The sequence below is a fragment of the Microcaecilia unicolor genome, chromosome 4 (assembly GCF_901765095.1).
Source record: "Microcaecilia unicolor chromosome 4, aMicUni1.1, whole genome shotgun sequence".
NCBI lineage: Eukaryota > Metazoa > Chordata > Amphibia > Gymnophiona > Siphonopidae > Microcaecilia > Microcaecilia unicolor.
The window spans coordinates 352,160,724-352,176,469 of NC_044034.1; positions in this window are offsets into that span (position 1 = coordinate 352,160,724).

A 15,746-nucleotide genomic window follows, 5' to 3' on the forward strand; every position below is an offset into this window, starting at 1 on the left:
ATACCATGACAGGAAGTAACTGCAGCACTAAAATCCTAAGAAGTAAGAATAGCATTAAACACATTGAATATTGCGAGGCTGCTGGGGGCAGTAAACTCCCTACCTGGTATCAGTAGATACCACTATCACTGCTATTAATGATTTGACACACTAAGCATGCAAAGTCCATTATATGCAGTCGGACTGCCGTTGCCTGAGGAGTGATCTTCCTTTCGTAGGAGCGGAAACAAGAGACAAATCTTTAAGGGGTGGAAAGCAGTCCACAAAGTTCATGTTTTATCATGTGGTACAAGGAGCACTTCTTTGGTGATGGGTCTTGATGGGACAGACACGGGAGCCCCTCAACCAGGAAAGAGGGGCACCACCCAGATGGGGCATGAGGATCCTTCAAACTGGAAAAAAGGGTATCCCTGAAACGAACCCTGAGAGTGAGATGAGAACAGAAAAATTCCCATTTGTGAGATGGAAGTAACAAAAGTGCAAGCTGAAATATTTGGCCATTTTATTCAGTTAAATACATCATTTTCAAAGTTTCTGTAATGCTATACTGACTTTGTATTAGCAGGAGGAAAGAAAAATGAGAGATAAGAGGAATTGAAGGGACCACAGAGAAAACCCAGCCATACACAGCACCATAGTAAGAAGAAATTTTCTTACCTTGCGCCAAGTGGTAACCAGTATCCCTGGACAATCCAAAACAGACTAGTTCAAAGTCTTCAGATTTTCATCTACCAACACTGGTAGAGAATTAAATAACCAGTTCCCATAGCATTATAAGAAAGTGTTTATTGTATCAGCTCTGAGAGACAGGGATTCAGCAATCAAATTCTCTGTCTGAATTTTACAAAGCATTATGCTGCACCTTATATAGTGTTACCAATATTGTAATTTCTTTAAGTACAACCCAGGATAATGCATACATGGCTTGTTAGTACATACATGTACTACTGTTTAGTAATATAACTCTTGCTAATCTTGTTAACTGCTCTCCACTAAAGGGTGATGCCCTTTAGCACTACCTATTTTGGCAGAAGGTGTATAAAATGATCCAGTTGTTACATCCCTCACCTGTACGACGCTCCTCCCGGCTAGGACGAGGATCGGTCTTGGGAAGGTCTGTTTCAGTTTCCTAAGTCTGGCAGCTGTCATCCGACTTAGAGCAATGGTACAGCCATCTTGGATAGATCATATCCCAGGAAGCCATCTTGGACTAACGAGGACAGGAAGGAAGCCCATATTTAGTCCTTAGAGCTCTGCTGATGGGGGCAGCCATCTTGGTTCAGCTGCACATGCTTTAGCCTATTCCTCCTCTACTTAAGGCACTGCCTCCAGCCCTTCAGTGCTTTGGCTTCTGCTGCGCAGAGGTTGTGGTCTGCATCCGTGTTCCTTTCTTGATTCCTGAGTTTCGACCTTGGCTTGTTTCCTGACCACGCGTTGTGTTGCTGCCTGCCTTTTGACCCTGGACTGTGTTTGGACTATTCTCAGCTCTACTGTTTTCCTGGCTCTTGGACTGTGTCTGTTGGCTACCTGTCTGGTCGGTGGTCCTGCAACCCCGCCGGTTCCGGAAGTCCTGCCGGCCACTTGAACCCAGGGGCTCAACTCCTGGGGAATAGTGGCTAAGTGCAGGTGAAGTTAGGGGTTGTCTGGCTGCCTGACTGAGTGCGGTGCACTCCATCTTCGCCGTGCTCAGTCAGGGCACAAGGGCTCACATCCCCGGTCATAACACCAGTCCAGATGTGTACTTAGCAAAAGGTTGGTCAAGAAGTAGGTTGAAAAGGTGAATGTCTGACCCCTCATGTCTTCACACACTTTTGAGGAAAATAAATTCTGCCCAAAACCAGTTTGTACCTGTGTGGACTATACTATGTGCCAGGTATTTTGCATAAGTCATATCCCTGTTATTTACATAAACTTCTACATGGTCATCTTATTTCATTTCTGAGCAGACCCCCCCCCCCCCCTCTGTATGCTTGTTATGGCCTTCAGTATGTATCACTGAATACTTGCTGCCGTACTCCCCGCATTCCTTTACTGACTGACTGCACAATTCATAATAGCAGAAAACATAGGCCTATGATTTCCTTCAATCCTCCCTTTTGGTAGAGGGCTGACGCTGATAGCCCGATAATCATTTCCTTTTACACAAAAGGATGAACTACTAAGTGCAGCCTGAGCTAGTAAATCCCACCAATTATCATTGTCCAGATTAAGCGGGTCCTGGGCTTGGACAGTCCCAAAGAATCAGGAGGAAGAGGGTTGATCAAACTGCTACTCTCCTGAGGTTCAACGAAGCCAAAGATGAAGGACCCAATTTGCAACGTGCTCAGGAGCAACAGAGGAGACTACAGTGAAGTCTGAACCAGATGAAACCACAGGATCAGCAGGAGGAACTATCCTAGGATCATAAGAGGCAGGATTACTTCCAGGCTTGAGAGGAGTGTGGTGTACCCAAGCAGGTCTCTCAGTGACCTTGATGGCAGAATGAGTTGTCAGCAGCACTTAGAAAGGGCTGATCACCTTATCGAGAGTGAATTCTTACACTTCCAAAGGACTGTAGGAGTGTAGCGCACAGTCCAGCAGTACCAATTGTGCCAGTACTGCAGCTCTGTGAAGTGAAGCAAGAGAATGATGTAGAGATAGAACATAAGAAGTTAGTGAATCATCCCCATCTCTGAGTGAGGAAGAGAGAGGTGTCTGTTTCTTATACAGTATTGGAGGTCTTCCAAACAACAACTGAAAAGGAGATAACCAATGAGGTTTCCGAGGTCTTGATTGCAAACAAACAATACAAGTGGCAAAGCATCAGGCCATTTGAGTTTTGTTTCGGTACAAATCATTCCAAGTAAAGTCTTAATAGACAAATTAATGTGCTCAATTCTGCCAGAAGACTGAGGGTGGTAAGGGATATGTAACTTGTTTGTAATACCTAGGACATGATAAAGGGATTTTAAAGTCTCTGCATAAAAAAGGGTACCTAGATCTGAGTCAGTGTTATAAGGAACACCAAACCGAGGTACAATTTTTTATTTACTTACTAGTAAAAAAGGCCCGTTTCTGACGCAAATGAAACGGGCACTAGCAAGGTTTTCCTCAGAGTGTGTACGTTTGAGAGAGAGTGAATGTGTGAGTGTGTGTGTGACAGAGTGAGAGTGGGTGCGAGTGTGTGTGAGAATGAGAGTGTGTTTGCCAGGGGCCCTCCCTCCTCCCCCTTCCCTCCCCCCCCTGCCCTCCCCTCTCCCCTTCCTCCGAGTTTCAGGGTCATCCCCTCCTTATGATGCCAAAAACCAGTACAGGGTTGAATGGGCTGGAGGCAGTGTCCCGGTGGTGCGTTGGTGGCGGGAGGGAGGAGGTTTAGGCAATTCTTTGTTTTTTAGTGGGTTGGCCAAGCATGGGGTTATCGGCGGGTAATAGTAGGCTAGCATGAGGGCAGACTCCGCTGGGTATGGGTGGTTCCTGATGGTCAGGCGGCGCGTGTTATTTTGCGGAGGCTGGGCCGGCCCGGTTCTACGGAGACGGTTGTTGCGTGTATTTCTGTGGGGTCGCCCTCTGCCGCCATCCCCACACATTTGTGAAATGTCCGCTGCCGTTCTTGAAGGGATGTGTTTGAAGAAGTGGAATTGTGTCTATAGATTGGTCCCCTGCCTACAAAGTTTTTAAGACATCTTCACTCCTTCACTTACCTGTTCGAGTCGGGAGGGTGCAGTGGTGTCACGAGGGCAGCTGACACCCGGGGCGGGTCGCCGCTGCGCACCCCCCCCCCCGGGTGCAGCGCGACGCACCCTCCCCCCTCCGTAGCGCAACACCCCCCCCGCCCACCGCCCACGAGAACAAACCTGGAAGGCGGTAGAGGGGCGGGTGGGCGGGCCAATCCGCCAACAGCACGTCGCTGGGAGGGTGTCGGCGCCTCGCTGGTTCCTTGCTCTCTCTGCCCCGGAACAGGAAGTAACCTGTTCTGGGGCAGAGAGAGCAAGGAACCAGCGAGGCGCCGACACCCCCCAGCGGCGTGCACCCGGGGCGGACCGCCCCACCGCCCCCCCCCCTCGTACGCCACTGGGAGGGTGGCTAATTCGGGAGGCATGGGAGGGCGGGTGTTGAGCGCGTGGGGGGGGAGGTTAGCGTTGTTGGCGAGCTGGGAGGGTGTGTCGTGTGTCTGTCAAGTGTTCCGCCCTCGACGTCATGACGTTGTGATGCGAGGGCGGGGCAGAGAGACATGGTGAGTCGGATGGCTTCACCATTACGAACCTTTCACTGAAGCCATGGAGTCAGCTTCAGAACGTTGAGGGTGCGTTTTATTATAGTAGATATTTTGCTCACACCTTTTTCAGTAGTAGCTGAAGGTGAGTTACATTCAGGTACACTGGATATTTCCCAGGAGGGCTCACAATCTAAGTTTGTACCTGAGGCAATGGAGGGTTAAGTGACTTGCCCAAGATCACAAGGAGCAGCAGTGGGATTTGAACTGCAAGACCGGTGCTCTAACCACTAGGCCACTCCTGCACTCCACAATGTTTTACAATGCTTTTACCACAATGTTAGAGTCCGCCTTCCAGAAAGGGAAGGCCTCTGGTCAACCAGTCAGCTGATTCACAACAACAAGAGAGTGTTTATAATGCTGGGCTTTTGGCAGTTCAATGAAGTCAATCTGAAGATGTTGAAAAGGCTAGAAAGCCCATGGTCTAGCTCCTTGTCGGGAAGCAAAATGTGACTGGGGGTTAAAAGCAGAACAAGTAGAGCATGAAGTAGTCACAAGAACTGCAGCTTGGTGGATTCCAAGGGCAAACCAAGAAGCCAAAACCTGTTGTGCAATGGCTTCATGGCCCAAATGTTCAGATTGGTGAATATCACTTATCAGGGCCTGCAGTAAATAGCGGGATGCAATGGACCACCCATCAGGAACTCTCCATACTCCCTGGTCATCCTTACATGCCGCCCATTTCTACTACTACTACTTAACATTTCTAGAGTGCTACTAGGGTTACGCAGCGCTGTACAGTTTAACAAAGAAGGACAGTCCCTGCTCAAAGGAGCTTACAATCTAAAGGACGAAATGTCAAGTTGGGGCAGTCTAGATTTCCTGAATAGAGGTATAGTGGTTAGGTGCCGAAGGCGACATTGAAGAGGTGGGCTTTGAGTAAGGATTTGAAGATGGGCAGGGAGGGGGCCTGGTGTATGGGCTCAGGGAGTTTGTTCCAGGCGAGGCAGAAAGGGCAGAGCCTGGAGTTGGCGGTGGTGGAGAAGGGTACTGAAAGGAGGGATTTGTCGAGAGCGGAGGTTGCGGGTAGGAACGTAAGGGGAGATGAGGGTAGAGAGGTAAGGAGGGGCTGCAGATCGAGTGCATTTGTAGGTTAGTAGGAGAAGCTTGAACTGTATGTGGTACCTGATCGGAAGCCAGTGAAGTGACTTGAGGAGAGGGGTGATATGAGTATATTGGTCCAGGCGGAAGATAAGATGTGCAGCAGAGTTCTGAACGGACTGAAGGGGGGATAGATGGCTAAGTGGGAGGCCAGTGAGGAGTAGGTTGCAGTAGTCAAGGCGAGAGGTAATGAGAGAGTGGATGAGAGTTCGGGTGGTGTGCTCAGAGAGGAAAGGGCAAATTTTGCTAATGTTATAGAGGAAGAAGCAACAGGTCTTGGTTATCTGCTGGATATGCGCAGAGAAGGAGAGGGAGGAGTCAAAGATGACTCCGAGGTTGCGGGCAGATGAGACGGGGACGATGAGGGTGTTATCAACTGAGATAGAGAGTGGAGGGAGAGGAGAAGTGGGTTTGGGTGGGAAAATAATAAGCTCGGTCTTGGCCATGTTCAGTTTCAGGTGGCGGTTGGACATCCAGGCAGCAATGTCGGATAAGCAGGCCGATACTTTGGCCTGGGTTTCCGCAGTGAGTCTGGTGTGGAGAGATAAAGCTGGGTGTCGTCAGCATAAAGATGATATTGGAAACCATGAGATGAGATCAGGGAGCTCAGGGAAGAGGTGTAGATTGAAAAAAGAAGGGGTCCAAGGACAGATCTCTGAGGAACTCCAACAGAGAGCGGGATGGGGGTGGAGGAAGAACCATGAGAATGTACTCTGAAGGTACGGTGGGAGAGATAAGAGGAGAACCAGTCCATTTCTCAGTCCATTCACTCAGTTCATCAGGTAGCACTGTCTTGTAGACAGTGAGGGGAGGTCACAAACTAGTGCTGGAGCTTAAAAACAGGCAAAGCGAGGTTGCAAAGTGGCCTTAGCCGCAGCATCAGCAAGGGAGTTACCCCTTGACAATGTCAATGTCCTTCCCAGTGTGAGCTTAGCAGTACATAATAGCTAATGCAGAAGGAAGCCAGATAAAGGGGTAAAGGCGGTTAGCTTAGTGGGGTTTAGAAAAGGTCTGAACGGCTACCTAAAAGAAAAGTCCTTAGACCATTATTAAATTGACTTGGGGAAAATCCATCGCTTATTTCTGGGATAAGCAGCATAAAATGTATTGAACTTTTTCGGGATCTTCCCAGGTATTTGTGACCTGGATTGGTCATTGTTGGAAACAGGATGCTGGGCTTGCTAGACCTTTGGTCTTTCTCAGTGTTGCAATACTTATGTACTTATGTAAGCTGTATAGCTTGCAGAAGGTCTCTTACCTTTGTAGCATGAGAAATAGCTTGTCCTGATGATGTCTCAAATCCATGCTCCTTCCAGAGCTGACCCATGGCGTGGCAAATTCCAAATGCAGAATCTGTATAAAATGTAGCAGATGCTCCTTGGGAGAGAATACACACCTGAGTGGGAGCTATTAGTTCAGCTGCCTGAGCACCTGTAGAAGAAAACAGAGGTTTAGCTTCCCATGCCCATACTTCAGTTGTAACAGCATACCCGGTGACCCTGGTTTCCTTGTGCAGGAAAGAGCACATAGTCTGTATTGGGCAGAGAGATGTCCATGAGATCCGGTTGGGGGTTTTCCACAGTTCCACCAGCTGACAGCAATCATTATGAGGCTTGCCTTCTGCAGGAACCAGTAAAAGCATTACAGGGTTGAGTTTGAAACACATCTGTAGTCTGACGTTCTCTGCTATAAGTAGTCTAATTTCATAATAGTTAAGACACTGGTTAGAAAAATGTTGAGTGTTATTCTGCAACATTAAGGCCTCCACTGCATGTGAGACCATAACAGTTAATGGGTGACCTAGCACCAAGTCCTGTACTTTTTCAATAATAGCAGCTGCTGCAGTTGCAGCTCTCAAACAAGAAACTGCTCTTTTAGCCACAGGGTCCAGCAGACGAGTAATGAGCAGTGGGCCCCAAGGTTAAGTCAGGACCCCAAAAGCAACACCCCAGTTCTCGTGAACAGAGTAAAAGGTGTCAATATTTTAATTTACTTAGACCTCGCTAGTTCCCAAACTGTTTTACACAGCCTGAGTACAAACACTCCACAAACAGAAGGACGCTGTGACTCTGTAAATATGAGAAAGTAGTTCTCCAAACGTTTATTAGTTACTTACCAAAAGATTAACACAATATCATCACAGAGCATTTCTGAGACTTTCTTTTCTCAGATTGGGAGAGCAGAGCTCTGTGCCACACCAGGTGCTGTCACCATTTAGTATAGACTCCCCACCAGTACCCTATTTACCAGCCTTTAAATACATTTCTTCTACCATTGATCCCTATTAGCATTTCATTTTCTCACCGGCAATCTTTGCACATTATCAGCTAGTAACGTTTAGACAACATCTTTGATTGCAATGACTTCACATGTTTCCAAGTTTCCCTTCAGCCCCCCCTCAGCCCCCCTGGATGTTCTTATTTTACTTTTGGCTGACCTACTGTTATCTGCCTTTACCCAAAACATCTTTGCTCACAAACTCTGGGTATTGTCTTGTTATTGTCTGTCCACCTGTTGTTTTGAGAACAGATTCCGTGTTCCTCTGTCAGCTTCTCAGCTGCGTAATTCAGCATTTTGTCACAGTGACATTATCTGACTCAGACATGGTCTTTAATTTTTAGAGGCCTAGTTCTCAGCTTTAAGCCTGCCTTGACCTGTATTTCACTGAAGGCAAGTGATAGCATTTTTCTACAAAGGCTTGTTATAATCAGGAAGGCCCAGAGCAGGTGCTGTCATAAGCGCATGTTTATTTATTTTCCAAATATGTTTATTGATTTTCAAATTACAAATCAACACAAAGGAAAGAAAGGACATAACAAACCCATATTCCAAGAGAATAGACAACAAAAATTAACACAACTTCGAACCTAACTGACCCCTACCAAACAATTCAAGTGGGATACATAAACGCCAGATCAGTAGTCAACAAAACAACAACAATAACAGACTGGATTACAACAGACAATCTCGACCTATTCCAGTGATGGTGAACCTATGGCACGCGTGCCAGAGAGGGCACGCAGAGCCCTCTCTGTTGGCATGCGCGCCGTCGCCAGGGGCGTAGCCACGGGTGGGCCTGGACGGACCCAGGCCCAGCCACTTTCCCTCCAGGCCCGCCCACCCAACATCCCCTCGCATGTCCTCCCCGCTGGCGCTGATTACCTCCATCGAATCGGCCGCGTCTTTGAAAGCCCTGCCCGTTTCTAGCCTTCCCTTCGTGAGTTCGTTCCCTCAGAGTCAGTCCCACCTTCTGACATCATTTCCGCGAGGGCTGGACTGACTCTGAGGGAACAAACTCATGAAGGGAAGGCTAGAGACAGGCAGGGCTTTCAAAGACGCGGCCGCTTCGATGGAGGTAATAAAAAAGATTTACATGCAGGGCATGGATGGGAGCGGGAGGGGAGGGCAGGGGAGAGAAGAGAATCGCTGGGTATGGATGGATGCAAGGGAGAGAAGAGAATTGCTGGGTATGGGTGGAGGGCAGGGGAGAGAAGAGTTGCTGGACATGGGTGGATGGAGGGGAGGGGAGAAGAGGGTTGCTGGACATGGATGGAGGGGAGGGCAGGAGAGAGGAGGGTTGCTGGACATGGATGGATGGAGGGGAGGGCAATTGTTGGACAGATGGAGGGGAGGGGAGAGAAGGGCAGGCAGGAAGGAGATGCACATGGATGGCGGGGAAGGTGAGTTATCAGCATGCATGCAACAGCAAAAATCACATTAATTATTCAAAAGCATGCCAAATGCTTTTAAAGTTCTGTTATTCAGGTTAAATTGCCCTGTTGGCACTTTGCGATAAATAATTAGATTTTGGGTTGCTGTTTGGGCACTCGGTCTCTGAAAGGTTCGCCATCACTGTTCTATTCATTAGTTAAACCTGGATACACGATCATAAGGACCCCATAATTTTAGATCTATGCCCCCCAGGATTTCCTCCAACTATGGGACCTCAATTGGCCAAATATGCAATCAACCCATGTCAAAGGACACACACTTGACCTCATCACATACAAACTGTCCCCAGACTTAAACCTCGTACTAACAGATACAAAATGGACATACATACCATGGTCAGACCACTACAAATTAAACCTATCCCTACAATGGAGAAAAAAGCCCCACACCATAATCAAGAACGCACAACCTATACCGCGAGAGGCCAAATTGACCCTGTAACATTCTGGCAACAAATCTACAAGAACGAATAGCACAAACAGACTCGAAACACTATCTCCAAGAATGGGACAACAGATGTAGAAGTACATTAGATAACATAGCACCACTACAAACCAGAACCTCACGAAGACACAACTCAATACCACGGTTTAACGAAGAACTAAAAAAACTAAAAACACAAGTTAGGAGGTTTGAATGAGCATGGAATAAAAAGAAAGATGAATATACACTCAACGCATGGAAACAAATGCAAAGAAAATACAAATATGCAATTAGACAAACCAAAAGATCATACTACAAAACCAAAATAGGACCGGACTACAAAGACACGCATAAACTTTTCCAACTTGTGAACAAATTACTAGGTACCATACCACACCGGTTACTACAACCAACACAGACACCCCATCAGCAGACAACCTTGCTAAATACTTCAATGAGAAAATTGTAAAGCTGTGACTCACAGTACCACTCAATACCACCGACCAGAAAAAATTCATTGATTGCCTGGACCCATCCCCCGATGAATATCCAGCAGACCGAATCTGGACAAACTTCGCCATACTCACTGACGATACCATCACCCAAGCGATCAACAGGTTCGCAAAGTCCCACTGCAAACTGGACAAATGCCCCAATAACCTAATAAAATCTGTCCCTCAACGATTCACAACAGACCTCACGACGCACCTGAACTATATGTTACTACACAGACTTTTCCCAAAGGATAAAGGAAACATTCTACTTACCCCAATACCTAAGGATTCAAAGAAAAAAAACAAGTGACATAACTAACTACCGCCCGGTAGCATCTATCCCTCTGACAACCAAACTAATGGAAAGTATGGTAACCAAGCAGCTTACCAACTACCTAAACAAATTCTCAATACTACACGAATCTCAATCATGATTTTGATCCAACCACAGCACCGAAACTGTACTAATCACTCTTCTATCCAAATTCAAACAAGCAATTGCAACTGGCAACAGTGTACTTCTCCTACAATTTGACATGTCCAGCGCGTTTGACATGGTAAGCCATAAAATATTATTAAACATCCTAGAATACTTCGAGATTGGAGGAAACGTACTTAGTTGGTTCAAAGGCTTCCGAACTGCAAGAACATACCAAGTGATATCAAATTCAAATACATCAGCACCACGGAAACCAGCATGTGGAGTACTCCAAGGATCACCATTCACTGACCCTTTTCAACCTAATGATGACACCTCTGGCCAAATTGTTATCCAACCAAGGGCTCAATCCATACATCTACGCAGATGATGTCACAATCTACATCCCGTTCAAACATGATCTAACAGAAATCACAAATGAAATCAATCACAGCCTCCAAATCATGAACTCATGGGCGGATGCATTTCAATTAAAACTTAACACAGAAAAAACACGTCTCATCCTCTCATCACAACACAACACAAGCAAACCCGCCACTATAAACACCCCAAACTATACCCTTCCTGTTTCAGATAGCCTGAAAATACTTGGAGTTACAATTGACCAAAATCTCACACTAGAAAGCCACGTGAAAAATACAACAAAGAAAATGTTCCATTCAATGAGGAAGCTCAAAAGAGTAAGACCTTTCTTCCCAAGGGAAATATTTTGCAGCCTGGTACAATCAATGGTGCTAAGTCACCTAGATTACTGCAATGCAATCTATGTCGGATGTAAAGAACAAATCATTAAGAAGTTCCAAACAGCCCAAAACACAGCAGCCAGACTCATATTTGGAAAAACGAAATACGAAAGTGCCAAACCCCTAAGAGAAAAACTACACTGGCTCCCACTTAAAGAACGTATTACGTTCAAAATCTGCACTCTTTTTCATAAAATCATTTACGGTGAGGCCCCGGTCTACATGTCAGACCTCATAGACTTACCACCCAGGAACACTGAAAGATCAGCACGCACATTCCTGAACCTCCACTAACCCAGCTGCAAAGGACTAATATATAAATTAACATATGCATCCAGCTTCTCCTATATAAGCACGCAGCTATGGAATGCATTACCACTCGCCATGAAAAAAATGCGCAACCTAACTAACTTTCGGAGATCACTGAAGACCAGCCTGTTCAACAAGGCATACCACAATGATCCATCCTAATACCAGACAACGAAACTCAAGCCAGAACTGGATAAAACCTAACTCTCTATACTAGACTACCAAGGTTTACTTTACCACAAATGAACTTTAACGCAGTACCACTTTATCTCTCATTCCGAATATGAATTCTTTATACTTTACTGCTTAATCTACTATCCAGCTCATTTTCAAAAGAGAAGGGCGCCCATCTTTCGACACAAATCGGGAGATGGGCGCCCTTCTCGCAAGGCTGCCCAAATCGGCATAATCGAAAGCTGATTTTTTGACACCCTCGACGGCTTTCCGTCGCGGGGACGACCAAGTTCATGGGGGCGTGTCGGCAGGGTAGCGAAGGTGGGACTGGGGCATGATTAGGAGATGGGAGTCCTCGGCCGATAATGGAAAAAAGAAGAGCGGCCCTGACAAGCACTTGGTGACTTTACTTGGTCCATGTTTTTTCATGACCAAGCCGTGAAAAGATGCCCAAACTGAGCAGATGACCACCAGAGGGAATCGGGGATGACCTCCCCTTACTCCCCCAGTGGTCACTAACCCCCTCCCACCATAAAAAAACAGGTTAAAAATACTTTTTTGCCAGCCTCTATGCCAGCTTCAAATGCCATACTCAGGTCCATCGCAGCAGTATACAGGTCCCTGGAGCAGTTGTAGTGGGTGTAGTGTACTTCAGGCAGGCGGACCTGGGGGGGGGGGGTTGGGGGGCTCAGCACCCAAGGTAAGGGAGCTATGCACCTGGGAGCAATTTCTGAAGTCCACTGCAGTGCCCCCTAGGGTGCCCAGTTGGTGTCCTGGCATGTGAGGGGGACCAGTGCACTACAAATGCTGGCTCCTTATATGACCAAATGGCTTGTATTTGGCCATTTTTGGCATGGGTGTCTTTGGATTCCATTATCGGCGAAAACCAAGGGCGGCCATCTCTAAGGTCGACCCAAATGTTGAGATTTGGGCATCCCCGACCGTATTATCGAAATGAAAGATGGACGCCCATCTTGTTTCGATAATACGGTCGGGGACGCCCCTTTACAGGGCCGTCCTTAGAGATGGGCGCCCCCGTTCGATTATGCCCCTCCACGTCAATCATGATCTTTAATGTAATACCACTTGTATCTCTCACTCCGGAAATGGCGATTGCCATGTCAGAACAATGTAAGCCACATTGAGCCTGCAAATAGGTGGGAAAATGTGGGATACAAATGCAACAAATAAATAAATAAATGGAAAACATTAAAAATGAACAGAGCAATCATGCAACTTTAAAACAATAATATCACATGAGCAAAACTGGGTAATGAATAACAACTGTTATTACTGGCTAGATAAGAAGACATCTAGTTTTCCCCATTTGAGATATGGAAGACATGTTTAAGTCTATGCAATGCGGGGATCATGTGATGCTGTGAGCGAGAGGGGACGCAGGTCTGACTTGCTTCGGGCCCTTGCTCCTGTTTTTAGGTGTTTTGTCTACTTACCGAAGTAATTGCCACAGTGGATTGTCTGTCTGAGCTTGGGTTCTTATATGGACAGATTCATGGAGTGCACTGGAGAAGGCATGTCTGGTAAGTCAGCCCCGCAAAAGCAAATGCACCCAAGGCCGCAGATGGTAAGATGGCAACACTGCCAGTTGGAGCTGTGTCGCAGTTCACGGAGGCAGCACTGCTTGAGCTGCACGTTGCGGTAGAGCAGGCGATTGGCCTAAATTAGAAAATCTCTCATGCCAGATAATGCGTTTAGAGACCTTACTTACTGAAACAAAGAAGCGCACCACAGAGCTTGAAATACGTGTATTGGATGTCAAAGATGGTGCCCAGACTTCGGCCGCTGATTTAGAACGCCTGCAGGAGATAGTATGGTCCCACACGGATAAACTCGACGACCTGGAAGACTGGTCCCAACAGGGAAATTTCCGTTTCCTTGGTATTCCAGAGTTGGTCCTGGAGCAACATCTTCTGCTGGAGCTGGAGAACTGGCTTGCAAAAACTTTACCTTTAAAGGATGGCCTGGGCACAGCCAAATTAGAGCGTGCTCACTGCATGGGATGGCACTTGCCTGGTGAAAGAAGGCCGTGCATTGTCATTGCCAAGTTCCATAATTATATTCATAAAACTAAAGACTTTAAAGCAGTATAAGGCTTTGCGTGATGCCTTGACCTATGAGGATATCCCTGTGCATATCTTTCAAGATTACTCTGCGGCCTTATTGGAGAAGCGGAAACTCTTCCATCCCTTATGTACCGCCTTTGCAGACCACAGGGTACTCTTCATGTTTTTGTATCTGGCCATCCTCAAGGTTTACCTTTAGGGCAGATGGCATGTACTTACTCCATACAGGAAGTGTGGGAGTTTATCAACACCATGGCCATGGAAGATAATTCTCAGATTTGATTTGGTGCTTCTCTGGGAATAGTTTTTTTGGTGGCTGGTATGCCGGGGATTTCTGCCATTGACTTGATACTATGCTTGTTACATTTTCCAAAGCAGGAACTAGGTTAGTGAGCCCTTGGGCCACTGCCGAGGAGCGGCAGTGGCAGGCAAAACCACTCCACACCAGGAACAAGACAGAACTCAGATAGGAACAGCAAGACGTCACTTGCACTAGCCGCCCTTCCCCAGGAGTTGATCCCCTGGCTGCAGGCGGCCGACAGGACTTACAGGACAGGGTAGGAACTGGAAGCTGCAAGCAGCCACTAAAACAGGGAACAAACACGAGACAGAACTGAAAGCTGCCAAGCAGCCACTGAACAAGAAACACAGACAAACAGAAACTAAACACAAAAGACAGTCAAGGAACAAGTCTAAGAAACAAACAATAACCCTAAGCTAAACTACACACAGACTAACTAGCATCAGACAGGGAACTAGAATAAAAACCAAGCTAGGCAGAAGTGCAACAAGCACCAACAACCAGGGCCTTAGGCGATGCAAAGGCAAAGCAGAGAGTTTCCGAATGGCTAATAAGCCCAGCAGCAGCAGCTGAGATTCAGATGCAGCAATCACAAGGCAGCTATGGGTGCTGTGCAGGCTCAAACAAGACGAGCAGGTCTGGCAGGCCGGAAGATCCGGACTGGACTGGGCTGAAGTCTGGAACAGGAAACAGCGCACAGACAATCCAATGCAGCCACCAGGTCTGGCCACCAGAGGGTGAGATGACTGAAAGCCTGAAACCAGGGCACGACCATGACAATACCTCCTCCTCAAGGCCCTCCCGACTTCCACGGGGAATTCAGGTCTCCATGGAAAACAATGGTGAAACCTGCGGAGGAGCTTCAAAACATGACCAGCGGCAGCAGGGCTGGAGGTTGAACTCGGCTGGGACTGAGCAACTTGGCTGGAACTGAAACTTGACTTGGACTCAGCCTCTTGGCTGGAACTGGAACTCGGCTTAGGCGCAGCATCTAGGCTGGAACTGTGACTCGGTCTGGACTCAGCATCTTGGCTGGAACTGGAACTCGGCTTAGGCGCAGCATCTAGGCTGGAACTGTGACTCGGTCTGGACTCAGCATCTTGGCTGGAACTGGAACTCGGCCTGAACTCAGCAGCTTGACTGGAGCTGGAACTTGGCTTAGGCTCAGCATCTAGGCTAGAGCTGTGACTCGGTCTGGACTCAGCATTTCGGCTGGAGCTGGAACTCGGCTGGGACTCAGCATCTTGGCTGGAGCTGGAACTTGGCTTAGGCTCAGCATCTTGGCCGGAACTGGAACTCGGCTTGGACTCAGCATCTTGGCCAGAACTAGAACTCGGCTTGGACTCAGCCTCCTGGCTGAAACTGCAACTCGATCCGGACTCAGCATCTCGGCTGGAACTGGAACTCAGAGTGGGCTCAGCATCATCTTGGCTAGAACTCAAACTCGGAGTGGACTCAGCATTATCTTGGCTGGAACTCAAACTCGGAGTGGACTCAGCATCTTGGCCGGAGCTGGAACTCGGCTTGGACTCAGCAACTTGGCTGGAGCTGGAGCTTGGCTGGGACTCAGCATCTCGGCCGAGACTCAGAACAGAAGCTAAACTGGGCCTCCAAAAAGGCGGCAGGCGAGCCAAAAACTCGGGACTTCTCAGACGTCTTCTTTCAACGGTAGCTTCCGGAGTATCTCGCAAGCC